This window comes from Molossus molossus, unplaced genomic scaffold, assembly GCF_014108415.1.
Source record: "Molossus molossus isolate mMolMol1 unplaced genomic scaffold, mMolMol1.p scaffold_m16_p_20, whole genome shotgun sequence".
Classification (NCBI taxonomy): Eukaryota; Metazoa; Chordata; class Mammalia; order Chiroptera; family Molossidae; genus Molossus; species Molossus molossus.
The window spans coordinates 29,006,225-29,018,006 of record NW_023425356.1 but is presented as its reverse complement, the minus strand read 5'-3'; positions in this window follow the sequence as shown (position 1 = coordinate 29,018,006).

Genomic DNA, 11,782 nt, shown 5'->3' with positions numbered 1-11,782 from the left:
GCTCCCGGTGCCGCCTCCCGGCTGTTCCCGCCGCCGCCGCCCTCCCGCCGCCGCGTCCATTGTCTGCGGCTCCGCTGTTCCCGGAGCCGCCGCTCCTCCAACCTGCGCCTCCAGGTGCCTGCGGCCCTCCGCGATCCTGGAGGCGGGACACCGACCCCGGCCCCACCGAAGGCCTGGGGATTCCGCCACTCCTGGCCTGGCCCAGCCTGCAGCCCCCCCGGGGCCGCTTTCCTCGACCCACTGCCAGAGACCGAGCCCCGAGCCCCCGGGGATGGCGGCGCTCAATACTTTAGGGCCACAGACCCAGCTACACAAAATCCAGGGGAATCTGGGACATGGAAAGATTGATCCTCCCAGGCCCCCACACACACCCACACCCACACCACACCCCACACCCCCGATCCTGGGGAAGGTAGAATAGTCCCTGATGTTAATTACTGGAGAGAGACGCGCCCCCTTCCCATACATACGGGGATTTCCCTGACACAGACACCACCCTTTCCCCCCGGCTTCCAAAAATAATTACTCGGTGTTCTAGCTGCGAGCGGGGGCCGCCCAGTCAGTCTAGGACTCTCCCTCATTAACGCCTGTTCCTCCCCCTGGTTCGAGCTTTGGGATTAATTACAAAGGGAGCCCTGCCTTGGGCGGTGGGGGTGGGGAGGCGACCAAGGCGCCGGGAGTTTGTTTGGCGGAGGAGAGGGGCCCTTCTTCCAGGAAACCTCAGGGAATAAAAATGCCTTGGCCTGTCCGGTCTCTAACCCCGAGCAGGAGCAGGCGAGGCTCTCGGCCCCAGGGTTTCAGAGACTTTGGAGTTAGTTGAAGGTACTACACGAAGATCAGAGTATCTAAAAATATCCGCCATAATTGGGCCATTTCTGCCTCCAAAAAGCCTGCTGGGGTTCATGAAGTGAAGCAATAGACTGAACCCACCAACAGTGACCCCCACTATAAAAGTCTAGGCTGCGGGACATCCATGTTTCCCTTGAAGGAAGTGAAAGCAAAAAATATGATTATATTATCATTAGTATTCTTGCTGTGCAACCCAGCACTTACTAGAATAGTAATACTTCAAAAGAACCTCCATACACTTTTCCCTGGGCAGGGCAAGGCCCTCTCCACACCTCAGCATCCTCCATCTCCCAATCTTGATATCTTCTCCCAACCCTGTGATTAAGAAGTCCCAGAGAAGGAGACACCCAGCCTCTTTTCCTCACTCCTTTGGGGATTTTTTTTTTGCTCCTTACTGATGTTTGTTTGTTTTTTTTTCTCCCTGAGACCCAATCTCATCCCTTTGGGTCATCCATTCTAACCTGACTAAAGATGAGGACAGAGCCATCTTCATCGGCATTGTGCCCATTCAAAGATGGAGAACCTTTAGAAACATCCCCCTTCTCCTTTGTCTGAACCTTTGCCTCTCCTCATTCTCCTTTCCAACATCCTGTGCAGACTGCATGGAATATGCAGAATCATTATTTCAAGTTCCTAGATCCCTGCATGCATCCAGACTCATTCGCTTGGTGTCTCTTGTGTGCCAGGAACTGGGCTGCCCTGGGGGTCCTGACAGTATGAGAAACAATGGTCAGGAGAGGTGGGGAAGGGTAAAGGGAGATAGGGAGGCCTTGGGGTGTTCCCCCTGCCTCAGTGCTGGGCAGCAAGTGTGTAAATTGACACAGTGTCCAACTGCCATGGCCTCAACTGACTATCCAGCAGGTCAGAGTGAACAATGTCCACATGATGCTAGCCTGTGCCACAGACCTCCGAAGGGCCCAAAGAATTGTAAACAGAGCTTAGATAATTCTGTAGACTGGCCCCACATAAAACTCAAAACCTAAATCAAGATTTCAACAGATATCAGGCATCAAGCTAGAATAAACTTGGTCTCTCCCTTTTCTTCTCTGAGGTTGAGATTGGGGGCTTTCAATTATATCTCTGTAACAACACAGGATTACAGAGGAGAGGTCCAAAATGAAATCTGATTGGTGAGGTGTGTCCCCTGCAGCAATTTCTCTGGCCTGCCTTCCACCCTCACCAGCAGGACACAAACCCACCTGATCTTACACATTCGTTATTCACAGGGCGGGAAAATAGAGACCCAGAGAAGCTCATGTGCCTCAGGGCCCAAAGGAGCTAGCCTAATTCTTCAGGAAGCTGGTAGATACTGGGGTGACATCTAACTGGATTTTCTCAAGGGGGCCCACCTACAGTGACAGAGGGTGGTCAGGAGCCTGAAGGACAACATCATGGAACACATTGAACTTTGAATGTACAGCTCCCAGCTTTGAGGACATGGGCAAGTTTCTTAATTTCTTCAAGCCTCAATTTCTGTATATAAAATGGAACTGATAAGCCCTAGCCAGTTTGCTTGCTGGTTAGAGCATCGGCCCACAGACCTAAGAGTCGCAGGTTCAATTCCTTGTCAAGGGCGTGAACCTCAGTTTTGGGGTCATGCAGGAGGAAACCAATTGATGTGTCTCTCTCACATTGATGTTTCTCTCCCTCTTTCTTCCTTCCTTCTTTCTATTCTATCTAGAAATCAGTGGGGGGGAGGGGAATGGAACTAATAAGGTAACAGAAGGAACTCCCTCCACATATCCATAATACCCCAGTAAATTCCCAATCAAACTTCCCCTTTCTGTTCCATGCCAAGGGGATTCCTAGTACTTTCCAGAATCTTGTTCAAGGAACAGGGCTCCTAGCCAAGAGTCAGGGCCTCAGTAAGAGCTTTTCCAACTCCTCACCAGCTCATGGGCCTGAGGCAGCAGGGACGAAACTGGCAGAGCAGAGACTGCCCTGAAAGGTTGAGTCTCCTGGCAAAGATGCAGAGGGCTCAAGGAGTGGCAATGCATGCTCTCCAGAGGTTTTCTGTGCAGATGAAGCTGTTCCCAGAAGTAAGGCCCAGACCATGGTGGCAAAGGTTAGGTCTTTTACTCTGGTTAAAAGTAGAGCCCTTTCCCAGGACCGCTGCAGAGAAAGGGGAATCCTTAGTGTCTTGCTCAAGCACAGAAGCTTCACACCTTAGCAGGATGGCCATCAAAGTTTTTCAGTGTGAGTGATTACCAGTTTCAACCACTTCCAGGTACAGGTGACCCCAGTAATGTACCCACATCCCAGGCCAGACCCACCATCTTCTTGCATCCTGCAGATAAAACCAGGACAGTTCCATCTCCCATGATAATTAGAGCTCTTTCCCCAGCACCCACTTTTCTAGAAAGACTACTTTCAATACTTAAAAATACTAGATCCAATCTTTGGAACAACTGGATTTTATTTCACTTTTAATAAAAAGGAAATAAAATAGCAAAAAATAAACAAAAATAAAAACCTTAGCAGGTTAACAACTCTGCAATGTCACAGGGTTGTTGTGAGCTGTTTCTCTCTCACATAAGCTCCTGATCTCTTTTAAAACAGCATCGAGTCTCATTTATTTCTACATTTACTAGCCCATAAAAGTCACTAAGTATTAGTTTGCTTCCCTTCTAACTTTCGTGTTTTCCTCCATCCCTCACCTATCCCAAACTTTTACCACTCCTTCTTCATCCAAACTTTATCAAGTGTGAGCTTCCTCACATCCCATCTCATTATCACCAATCTAGAAAGTTACCTACAATTAAACCAGTGGTTCTCAAACTTGACTGCAGATTTTAATCACCTGGGAAGCTCTGAAAATATACCCATGCCCAGGACACATCCCAGACTAATTAAACCAGAAACTTCCAAGGTCTAACCCAGATAGTGACATTTTTTAGAAAGTTAACTTAGTGAGTCTAATGTGAGAACCATTAAATCAAACTTTTTCTGATTCTCTTCCTCCTTTCTTGGCAGAATAAGTGCCCCCCACACCCCTCGATGTCCGCCATCTCTCCTGTATCTAATTCTTCACTCATCTTCACCTAGCAGGTGAAATGAAACAAAATGCCTCTCTGCACTACCCAGCTTCCTCTTACTTCAGCCCTCTCTTTCCTTTTCTTCTCATTCGATCTTCTTAAAAGAGTAGATTCCTCACCACCTTCCTTCATTCCTCAGCTCCTTCCAACCCAGCTATCTTCTTAATATCATTCCTTCTCCTGACTTCAAATATTGATATTTCCCAGAATTCAGCCTTTGGCCCCTTTGCTCCTCATCCTATGTGGTCTCCCACTATAATGTCATTCTTTCCCATAGCTTCATTCAGTGCTTACTTATTAATGCTCCTAAATCTAGATATCTCTTCTGAGCATCAGACTCATATTTTGAACTTCCTACTAGACATTTTAACTTGGCTATTCTCTGGGTACTCCAAATGTAATAAGTTTAAAGGGAACATAGTATCTTCCCTTCACCACCACCCCACACCCTTGGCTTATTCAGACGTTTTTCACTTCCAAACTTGCATCATTCCCTTCTAATCTATCTTACTTTTCAGAAGGAAAAATCAGACTGTCACTCCCTTTCCTGGAACAATTCAATAACGCCCCTCTTTCTACAAGATGAAGCCAAAACGTCTTGGTGCTGGATAAAAGGACTTCCAGTACCTGACTCACTTTCAGCCTCATCTTCTGTTGCTTCCTGTGCATTCAAAGTCCAAACATTCAACACACACATAAACTATGCTCACCTACTGGTTGTTCTGCCAACTTGGAGCTGGATTACTGCCTCTGCCTTCACGTGGTGCTTCCTTTGCCTGAAATGTCACCCCCCTCCTTCTCTGCCTAGAAAGGTCTGTTCATCCTTTAAGACTCAGCTGTGGTTTCCTCTTTGACTGGCTAACTTTTTCAAGCCAAGTTAGATGCCTTCTCCCCCAGAGAGCCTTTGTGCTCCCAGAGCTCTGCAATTTTAATGACATTGTATGGTAATTTCTTAGGTACATATGTCTGCCCAGCTGGTCTGTGAGCTTCTGAAATGGAAGGAACAATACTTTATTTATCTTTCTACATCCAGAACTTAGCTCAGTGAATGGCATACGGCAGTAAATGTTTGTCTAGTGAAACAAAGAAGAGACTGAGAGGAGATGCACTATAGAATATCTGATATTAAAGGAATCTGCTTGTAAATAATAAAAAAAAATAACATTTTGAGACTTGAAGAGATTCTTATTTTACAGATGAGAAAACAGGTGCAGAGCAGGTAGCTCACTGCTCAAAAATCATACAGCTAATTAGTGGCAGCACCCAAACTAGAACCTAGGTCTCCTGACTTCATGTTCAGTAGTCTGTCAACTGCACCATGTTAACTGAGCACTAATTGTTTCACTTGAAATAAAGGTTCAGGCCCTGGCTGGGTAGCTCGGTTGGTTACAGCATCATCCCAATATGCCAAAGTTTCAGGTTTGATTCCCCCCACCCCCTGTCAGGATACATACAAAAATTAATCAACGAATGCATAAATGGTACAACAAAACTCTCTCTCTCTCCCTCTTCCTCTTTCTCTCTAAAATCAATAAATAAAATCTTATTTAGAAAAAGAAATAAAGGTACAGAACAGTGGCCCTTAGCTTCGTGTGGACTGTTGTTCTCCTCGAGACTTTGATGAAAGCTATAGGCTCCCTCCAGAAAAATGCATATAGGATTTCACATCCATTTCTAGGGGACACAGAGAGCTGGTGACTGAGTGAGGGATAGTTTGAAAACAGAAGAGTCTAGAAATGGAAAGACCAGTTGAGAGAGTAAGACAATGAGTGAACAAGATCCAAGATAAGGGAGATAAAAAAGAAAGTGCAAATTTAAGAGGTGACCTGCAGGTGATAGGTAGAGTTGAGAAACAAGGAGGCATGTAAGATGACTCAAAGTCTTCTGGCATAGATCTTAAGGAGAATGGTGGTGTCACACATATAATTGGGGCAACTGAGAGAAAGTGGGTTTGAAAGGTAAATCACGTGTTTGGTTTGACAGGTGTCTTAGATGGCTGCAGGCCATTAGGGTGAGGATGTTTACACAAAGTTGGCAATAGCACAAGTACCTTGGTATCTTCTCCTGTCACTCTTTTTAGACCATCTGGATGATCTATTAGTCCCTGAACCAAACATGTATATCCTACCTTCATCCTCTTTGTTCATTCTACTCCCTCTATTCGGGGTGCCTTCCATTCATCACCCTTATGCAAAATATTTCAAGATCCAAGTCAAATGATGTTTTCTCTATTAAGCAATTCCTGATGCCACCCATTTGACCAAATCTCTCCTGTCTCTGAAATCCCAATTCTTTAACTCTCTTACCGTGTTTTATTATTTTTTATTTCTTTTTCTTGTTGAGAGTATTATAGAAGTCCCCCATTTTACCCTTCTTTGCCCCCTTCCACCTGGCTCCTGACCCAACCCCAGGCCTTCACAACACTAGTGTTTGTGTCCATGGGCTATGCATATATGCACATACATTCTTTTGTTAACCTGTTCCCCACCTCCTTCCCGCTGGGATTTGTCAGTCTGTTCCATGCTTCCATGTCTCTGGACCTATTTTGTTTATAAATTTATTTGTTCATTAGATTCCACATATAAGTGAGATCATATGATACTTGTCTTTCTCTAACTGGCTTATTTCACTTAGCATAATAGTTGCCAGGTCCATCCATGCTATCTCAAAGGGTAAGAGTTCCTTCTTTTTTACAGCCACATAGTATTCCATTGTGTATATGTACCACAGCTTTTTTATCCACTCATCTACTGTTGGGCACTTGGACTGTTTCCAGATCTTAGCTATTGTAAATAGTGCTGCTATAAACATAGGGGTGCATATATATTTTCTGACTGGTGTTTCAGGGTTTTTTAGGATATATTCCAAGAAGTGGAATTCCTGGGTCAAACAGCAGTTCCATTTTTAATTTTTTTGAGGAACCTCCATACTGTTTTCCACACTGGCTGCTCTAGTCTGCATTCCCACTTGCAATGCACTAGGGTTCCCTTTTCTCCACATCCTTGCCAGCACTTGTAGTTTGTTGATTTATTAGCTATTCTGGCAGATGTGAGGAGATACCTCATTGTAGTTTTAATTTGCATATCCCTGCTGATTAATGATGTTGAGCATTTATTCATACGTATATTGGCTCTCTGTATGTCCCCTTTGAGAAGTGTTTATTCAGGTTCTTTGCCCATTTTTAATTGGATTCTTTGTCTTTTTGTTTTTGAGTTATAAGAGTTCTTTGTATATTTTGGAAATTAATCCCTTATCAGATGTATCATTAGCAAATATGTTCTCCTATACAGTAGGTTCCCTTTTCATTTTGTTGATGGTTCCTTTTGCTGGGCAGAAGCTCTTAGTTTGATGTAGTCCATTCGTTTATTTTTTTCCTTTGTTTTCCTTGCCCTAGGCTATGTATCAGTGAAAATACTGCTACATGAGATGTCTTAGATTTTACTGCCTATGTTTTCTTCCAGGACTTTTATGGGTTCATGACCTACATTTAAGTATTTTGTCCATTTTGAGTTTATTCTTGTGTATGGTGTGAGTTGGTGGTCTAGTTTCACTTTTATGCATGTACCTATCCAATTTTTCAAACACCATTTATATTAAAAAAATTTTTTTTTCTTTATTGATTTGAGAGAGAGAGGAAGTGAGAAAGAGAGATAGAAACATCGATGAGAAAGAATATCGACTGGCCACCTTCTGCATGCCCCCCACTGGGGATCAGACCCACAACCCGGGCATGTGTCCTGACCAGGAATCGAACAAGCAACCTCCTGTTGCATGGGTCGATGCTCAACCGCTGAGCCACACCAGCCGGACTCAAACACCATTTATTGAAGAGACTATATTTACTCCATTGTATGCTCTTAACTCCTTTGTCAAATACTAATTGACCATATTGGCATGGGTCAATTTCTGGTGTACTTGTTCTGTTCCATAGGTCTATATGCCTATTCTTGTGCCAGTACTAGGCTGTTGTTTTTTAAATATGTTTTTTTATTTATTTTTTTTTTTAGAGAGAGAGGAAGGGAACGAGAGATAGAAACATCAATGTGAGAGAAAAACATTGATTGGCTGCCTTCCCTACGCCGCCCACTGGGAATTGAGCCTGCAACCCGGGCATATGCTCTGATGGGGAATAGAACTGGGACTTTCAGTCCATGGGACAATGCTCAATCCACTGAGCCACACCAGCCGGACGTAGTACCAGGCTGTTTTGATTTCAATGGCCTTGTAGTAGTTTCATATCCAGTATTGTGATCTGTCTAACTTTATTCTTCTTTCTCAAGCTTGCTGTGGCTATTCGGGGTCTTTCTTGGTCCTATATAAATTTTTGAAATATTTGTTCTATATCTGTGAAATATGCCATTGGTGTTTTAGTAGGGATTGCAATGAATCTATAGATTGTTTTGGGTACTATGGACATTTTAATGATGTCCATTTTTCCAATCGATAAACACAGTATACATTTCTACTCGTTTGTATCTTCCTCTATTTCCTTTTCCAACATCCTATAGTTTTCCAAGTACAAGTCTTTTATCTCCTTGGTTAAGTTTATTCCCAGGTGTCTTTTGTTGTTGTTGCAATGTTAAATGAGATTTTTTTTTCCAGCTTCTCTTTCTGAGAGTGCATCAATTTCTGGGTGTTAATTTTATGTCCTGCTACTTTGCAAATATATTTATTAAATCTAGCAGTATTTTGGTGGGGTCTTTAGGGTTCTTTATGTACAATATCATGTCATCAGTGAATAACAATAGTTTTACTTCCTCCATTCCAATTTGGATGCCTTTTATTACTTCTTTTTGTCTGATCACTGTGCCTAGGATTTCCAATACTATTTTGAATAACAATGATGAAATCAGACATCCCTGTCTTGTTCCTGATCTTAAGGGGAATGTTTTTTTTATTTTTGCTCATTGAGTATAATGCTGGCTGTAGGTTTTCATATATGGCATTTATTAAGTTGAGGTATGATCCCTCTATTCCCACTTTGCTGAGAGTGGGTGCTAGATTTTTTTCAAATGATTTTTCTAGATCTATTGATATGATCATATGGTTTTTATCTTTCATTTTGTTTATGTGGTATATCATGTTTATTGATTTGTGAAGATTGAACCATTCTTGCATCCCCAAAATAAATTCCACTTAGTCATGTAGTATGACTTTTTTAATGTATTGCCGGATCCGATCTGCTAATACATTTTTTTATAATTTTAGCATCTATTTTCATCAGAGATATTGGCCTGTAATTTTCTTTCTTTGTAATGTCTTTATCTGGTTTTGGAATTAGGATAATGCTGGCCTCATAAAGAGACCTTGGAAGTTTTTCCTCCTCTTGTATTTTTTTGGAATAGCTTGAGGAGGATGGGTGTTTATCTTCTTTGAATATTTGGTAAAACTCATCTGTGAAGCCATCTAGTCCAGGGCTTTTGTTTGCTGGGAGTTTTTATTATTATTGTTATTACTGCTTCAATTTTATTAGTTGTTATCAGCCTATTCTGGTTTTCTGACTGAGTTTTGGAAGATGGTATATTTCCAGGAATTTGTCCATTTCACCCAGGTTGTCCAGTTTGTTGGCATATAGTTGCTCAAAGTATTTTCTTACAATCTTTGTATTTCTGTGAGGTCAGTTGTTTCTTTCGTTCTTTCATGTCTTATTTTATTTATTTGGGTCTTCTCTCTTTGTTTCTTGATGAGTCTGGCTAAAGGCTCATTAATCTTGTTTACCTTTTTGAAGAACCGACTCTTGGTTTCATTGAGCTTTTTTACTGTTGTTTTAGACTCTATATAAGTTATTTCCACTCTGATCTTTATTATTTCTTTCATTCTACTTTGGGCTTTTCTTGTTTTCTTTCTAATTCTTTTTTTTATCCTCACCCAAGGATATTTTTCCATTTTTTTTGTTCAGATAGAGTGGGAGGAAGAGAGAGGGAGAGAGAGAGAGAGAGAGAAACATCGACGTGAAAGGGACACATCGCACCACCCAACCAGGGCCAGGGACAAACTGCAACCGAGGTTTATGCCCTTATCGGGAACTGAACCTAGGTCTCTCAGGACCGCAGGCCAACGCTCTAACCGCTGAGTCAAACCAGCCAGGGCAAAAAAACAAAAATTGTAATGTGACATAGTTACCTTTTAGTTATCAAAGTTGCAAAATTAAGAGAAAGCTTTATGAGGGTTAGACTAAAGAATAAGGTTACTTGATTGAAATATTGATATGGAAGAAATCTGACTAAATGAAAAGTTAATTCTTTTAGTTGTAGGGTTAAATAGTTTATTTGAGCTTTTTATTGATCCTTGAGATAGACCTGTAATACATATGAACTTCCCTCTCAGAACTGCTTTCGTTGTGTCCCATAGATTTTGGATTGTTGTATGTTCATTTTCATTTGTTTCCATTAAGTTTTTTTATTTCTTCCTTGATCTCATTGATAACCCATTCATTGTTTTATAACAAACTATTTAACCTCCATGTGTTTGAGTATTGTAGTTGATTTCTAGCTTCATGCCATTGTGATCTGAGAAGATGCTTGATATGATTTCAATCTTCTTAAACTTGTAGAGACTTGCCTTTCATCACTTTGAATACGTCATGCCATTCCCTTCTGGCATGTAGTGTTTCTGTTGAAAAATCAGCAGACAGCCTTAGGGGAGCTCCCTTGTAAGTAACTGACTGACTCTCTCTTGCTGCCCTTAAGAGTCTCTCTTTGGCTTTAATGTTTGCCATTTTTATTATGATGCATTTTGTGTGGGTCTCTTTGTGTTTATTCTTATTGGGTCTCTGTGTGCATCCTGAACTTGTGTGACTTTTTCCTTCAGGAGATTAAGAAAGTTTTCTGCCATTTTTCTTCAAACGGGTTCTCTAATTATTTTCTTCTCCCTCTGGTACCCCTAAGTTGCAAATGGTATTCCATTTCAAGTTGTCCCAAAGTTCCCATAAATTCTTGTCATGCTTTTTAAGTGTTTTTCTTTTTGCTGTTCTAACAGAGTGTTTTTTTCTACCTTGTCTTCCAAATTACTGATTCCATCCTCAGCTTCATCAAACCTGCTTTTAGTGCCTTCCAGTATATTCTTGATTTCAGATAAGTGAAATAAGTCAGACAGAGAAAGACAAATAGCATATGATTTCACTTATATGTGAAATCTAAAGAACAAAGCAAACAAAAAAGAAAAAAAACAGAAACAAACTAATAGATACAGAGAACAAACAAGGTCACTCAATGGAAAGGGTTTGGAGGCTAGATTAAAAAAAAAAAGTGAAGATATTAAGAAATACAAATTAGTACTTACAAAATAGTTATAGGAATGTAAAGTACAGCATAAGAAATATAGTCAATAATATTGTAATAAGTATGTATAGTGCCAGGTAATTATTAGAATTATTGGGGGAGTCACTTTATAAATTATATAAATATCTAAACAGTATGCTGTACACCTGAAAAATAAAATAATATTGAATGTCAACTGTAATTGAAAAATAAAATAAAAAAGAAGAATAAATTTGAAAGATATATAAATTCAAGATATATTATAAAGCTACAATAATCAAGAAAGTACATTATAGGCATTAAAAAAATAGATCAATGAAACAGAATAGAGTTCATAAACAGATAAACATACATATGTTCAAATGATTTTTTAATATGTTTTTATTTATTTTAGAGAGAGAGGAAGGGACAGGCAGAGAGAGAGAGAAACATCAATGTAAGAGAAACATTGATTGCTGCCTCCTGTATGCCCCCACAGGGGATCAAGCCCACAACCCAGGCATGTGCCCTGACTGAATCGAACTGCTGGCTAACCTTTTGGTGCATGGAACCATGCTCAACCAACTGAGCCACACTGGCCAGGGCCATATGTTCAAATGATTTTTGACAAATGTACAAAGGCAATGTAGTAGACAAAAG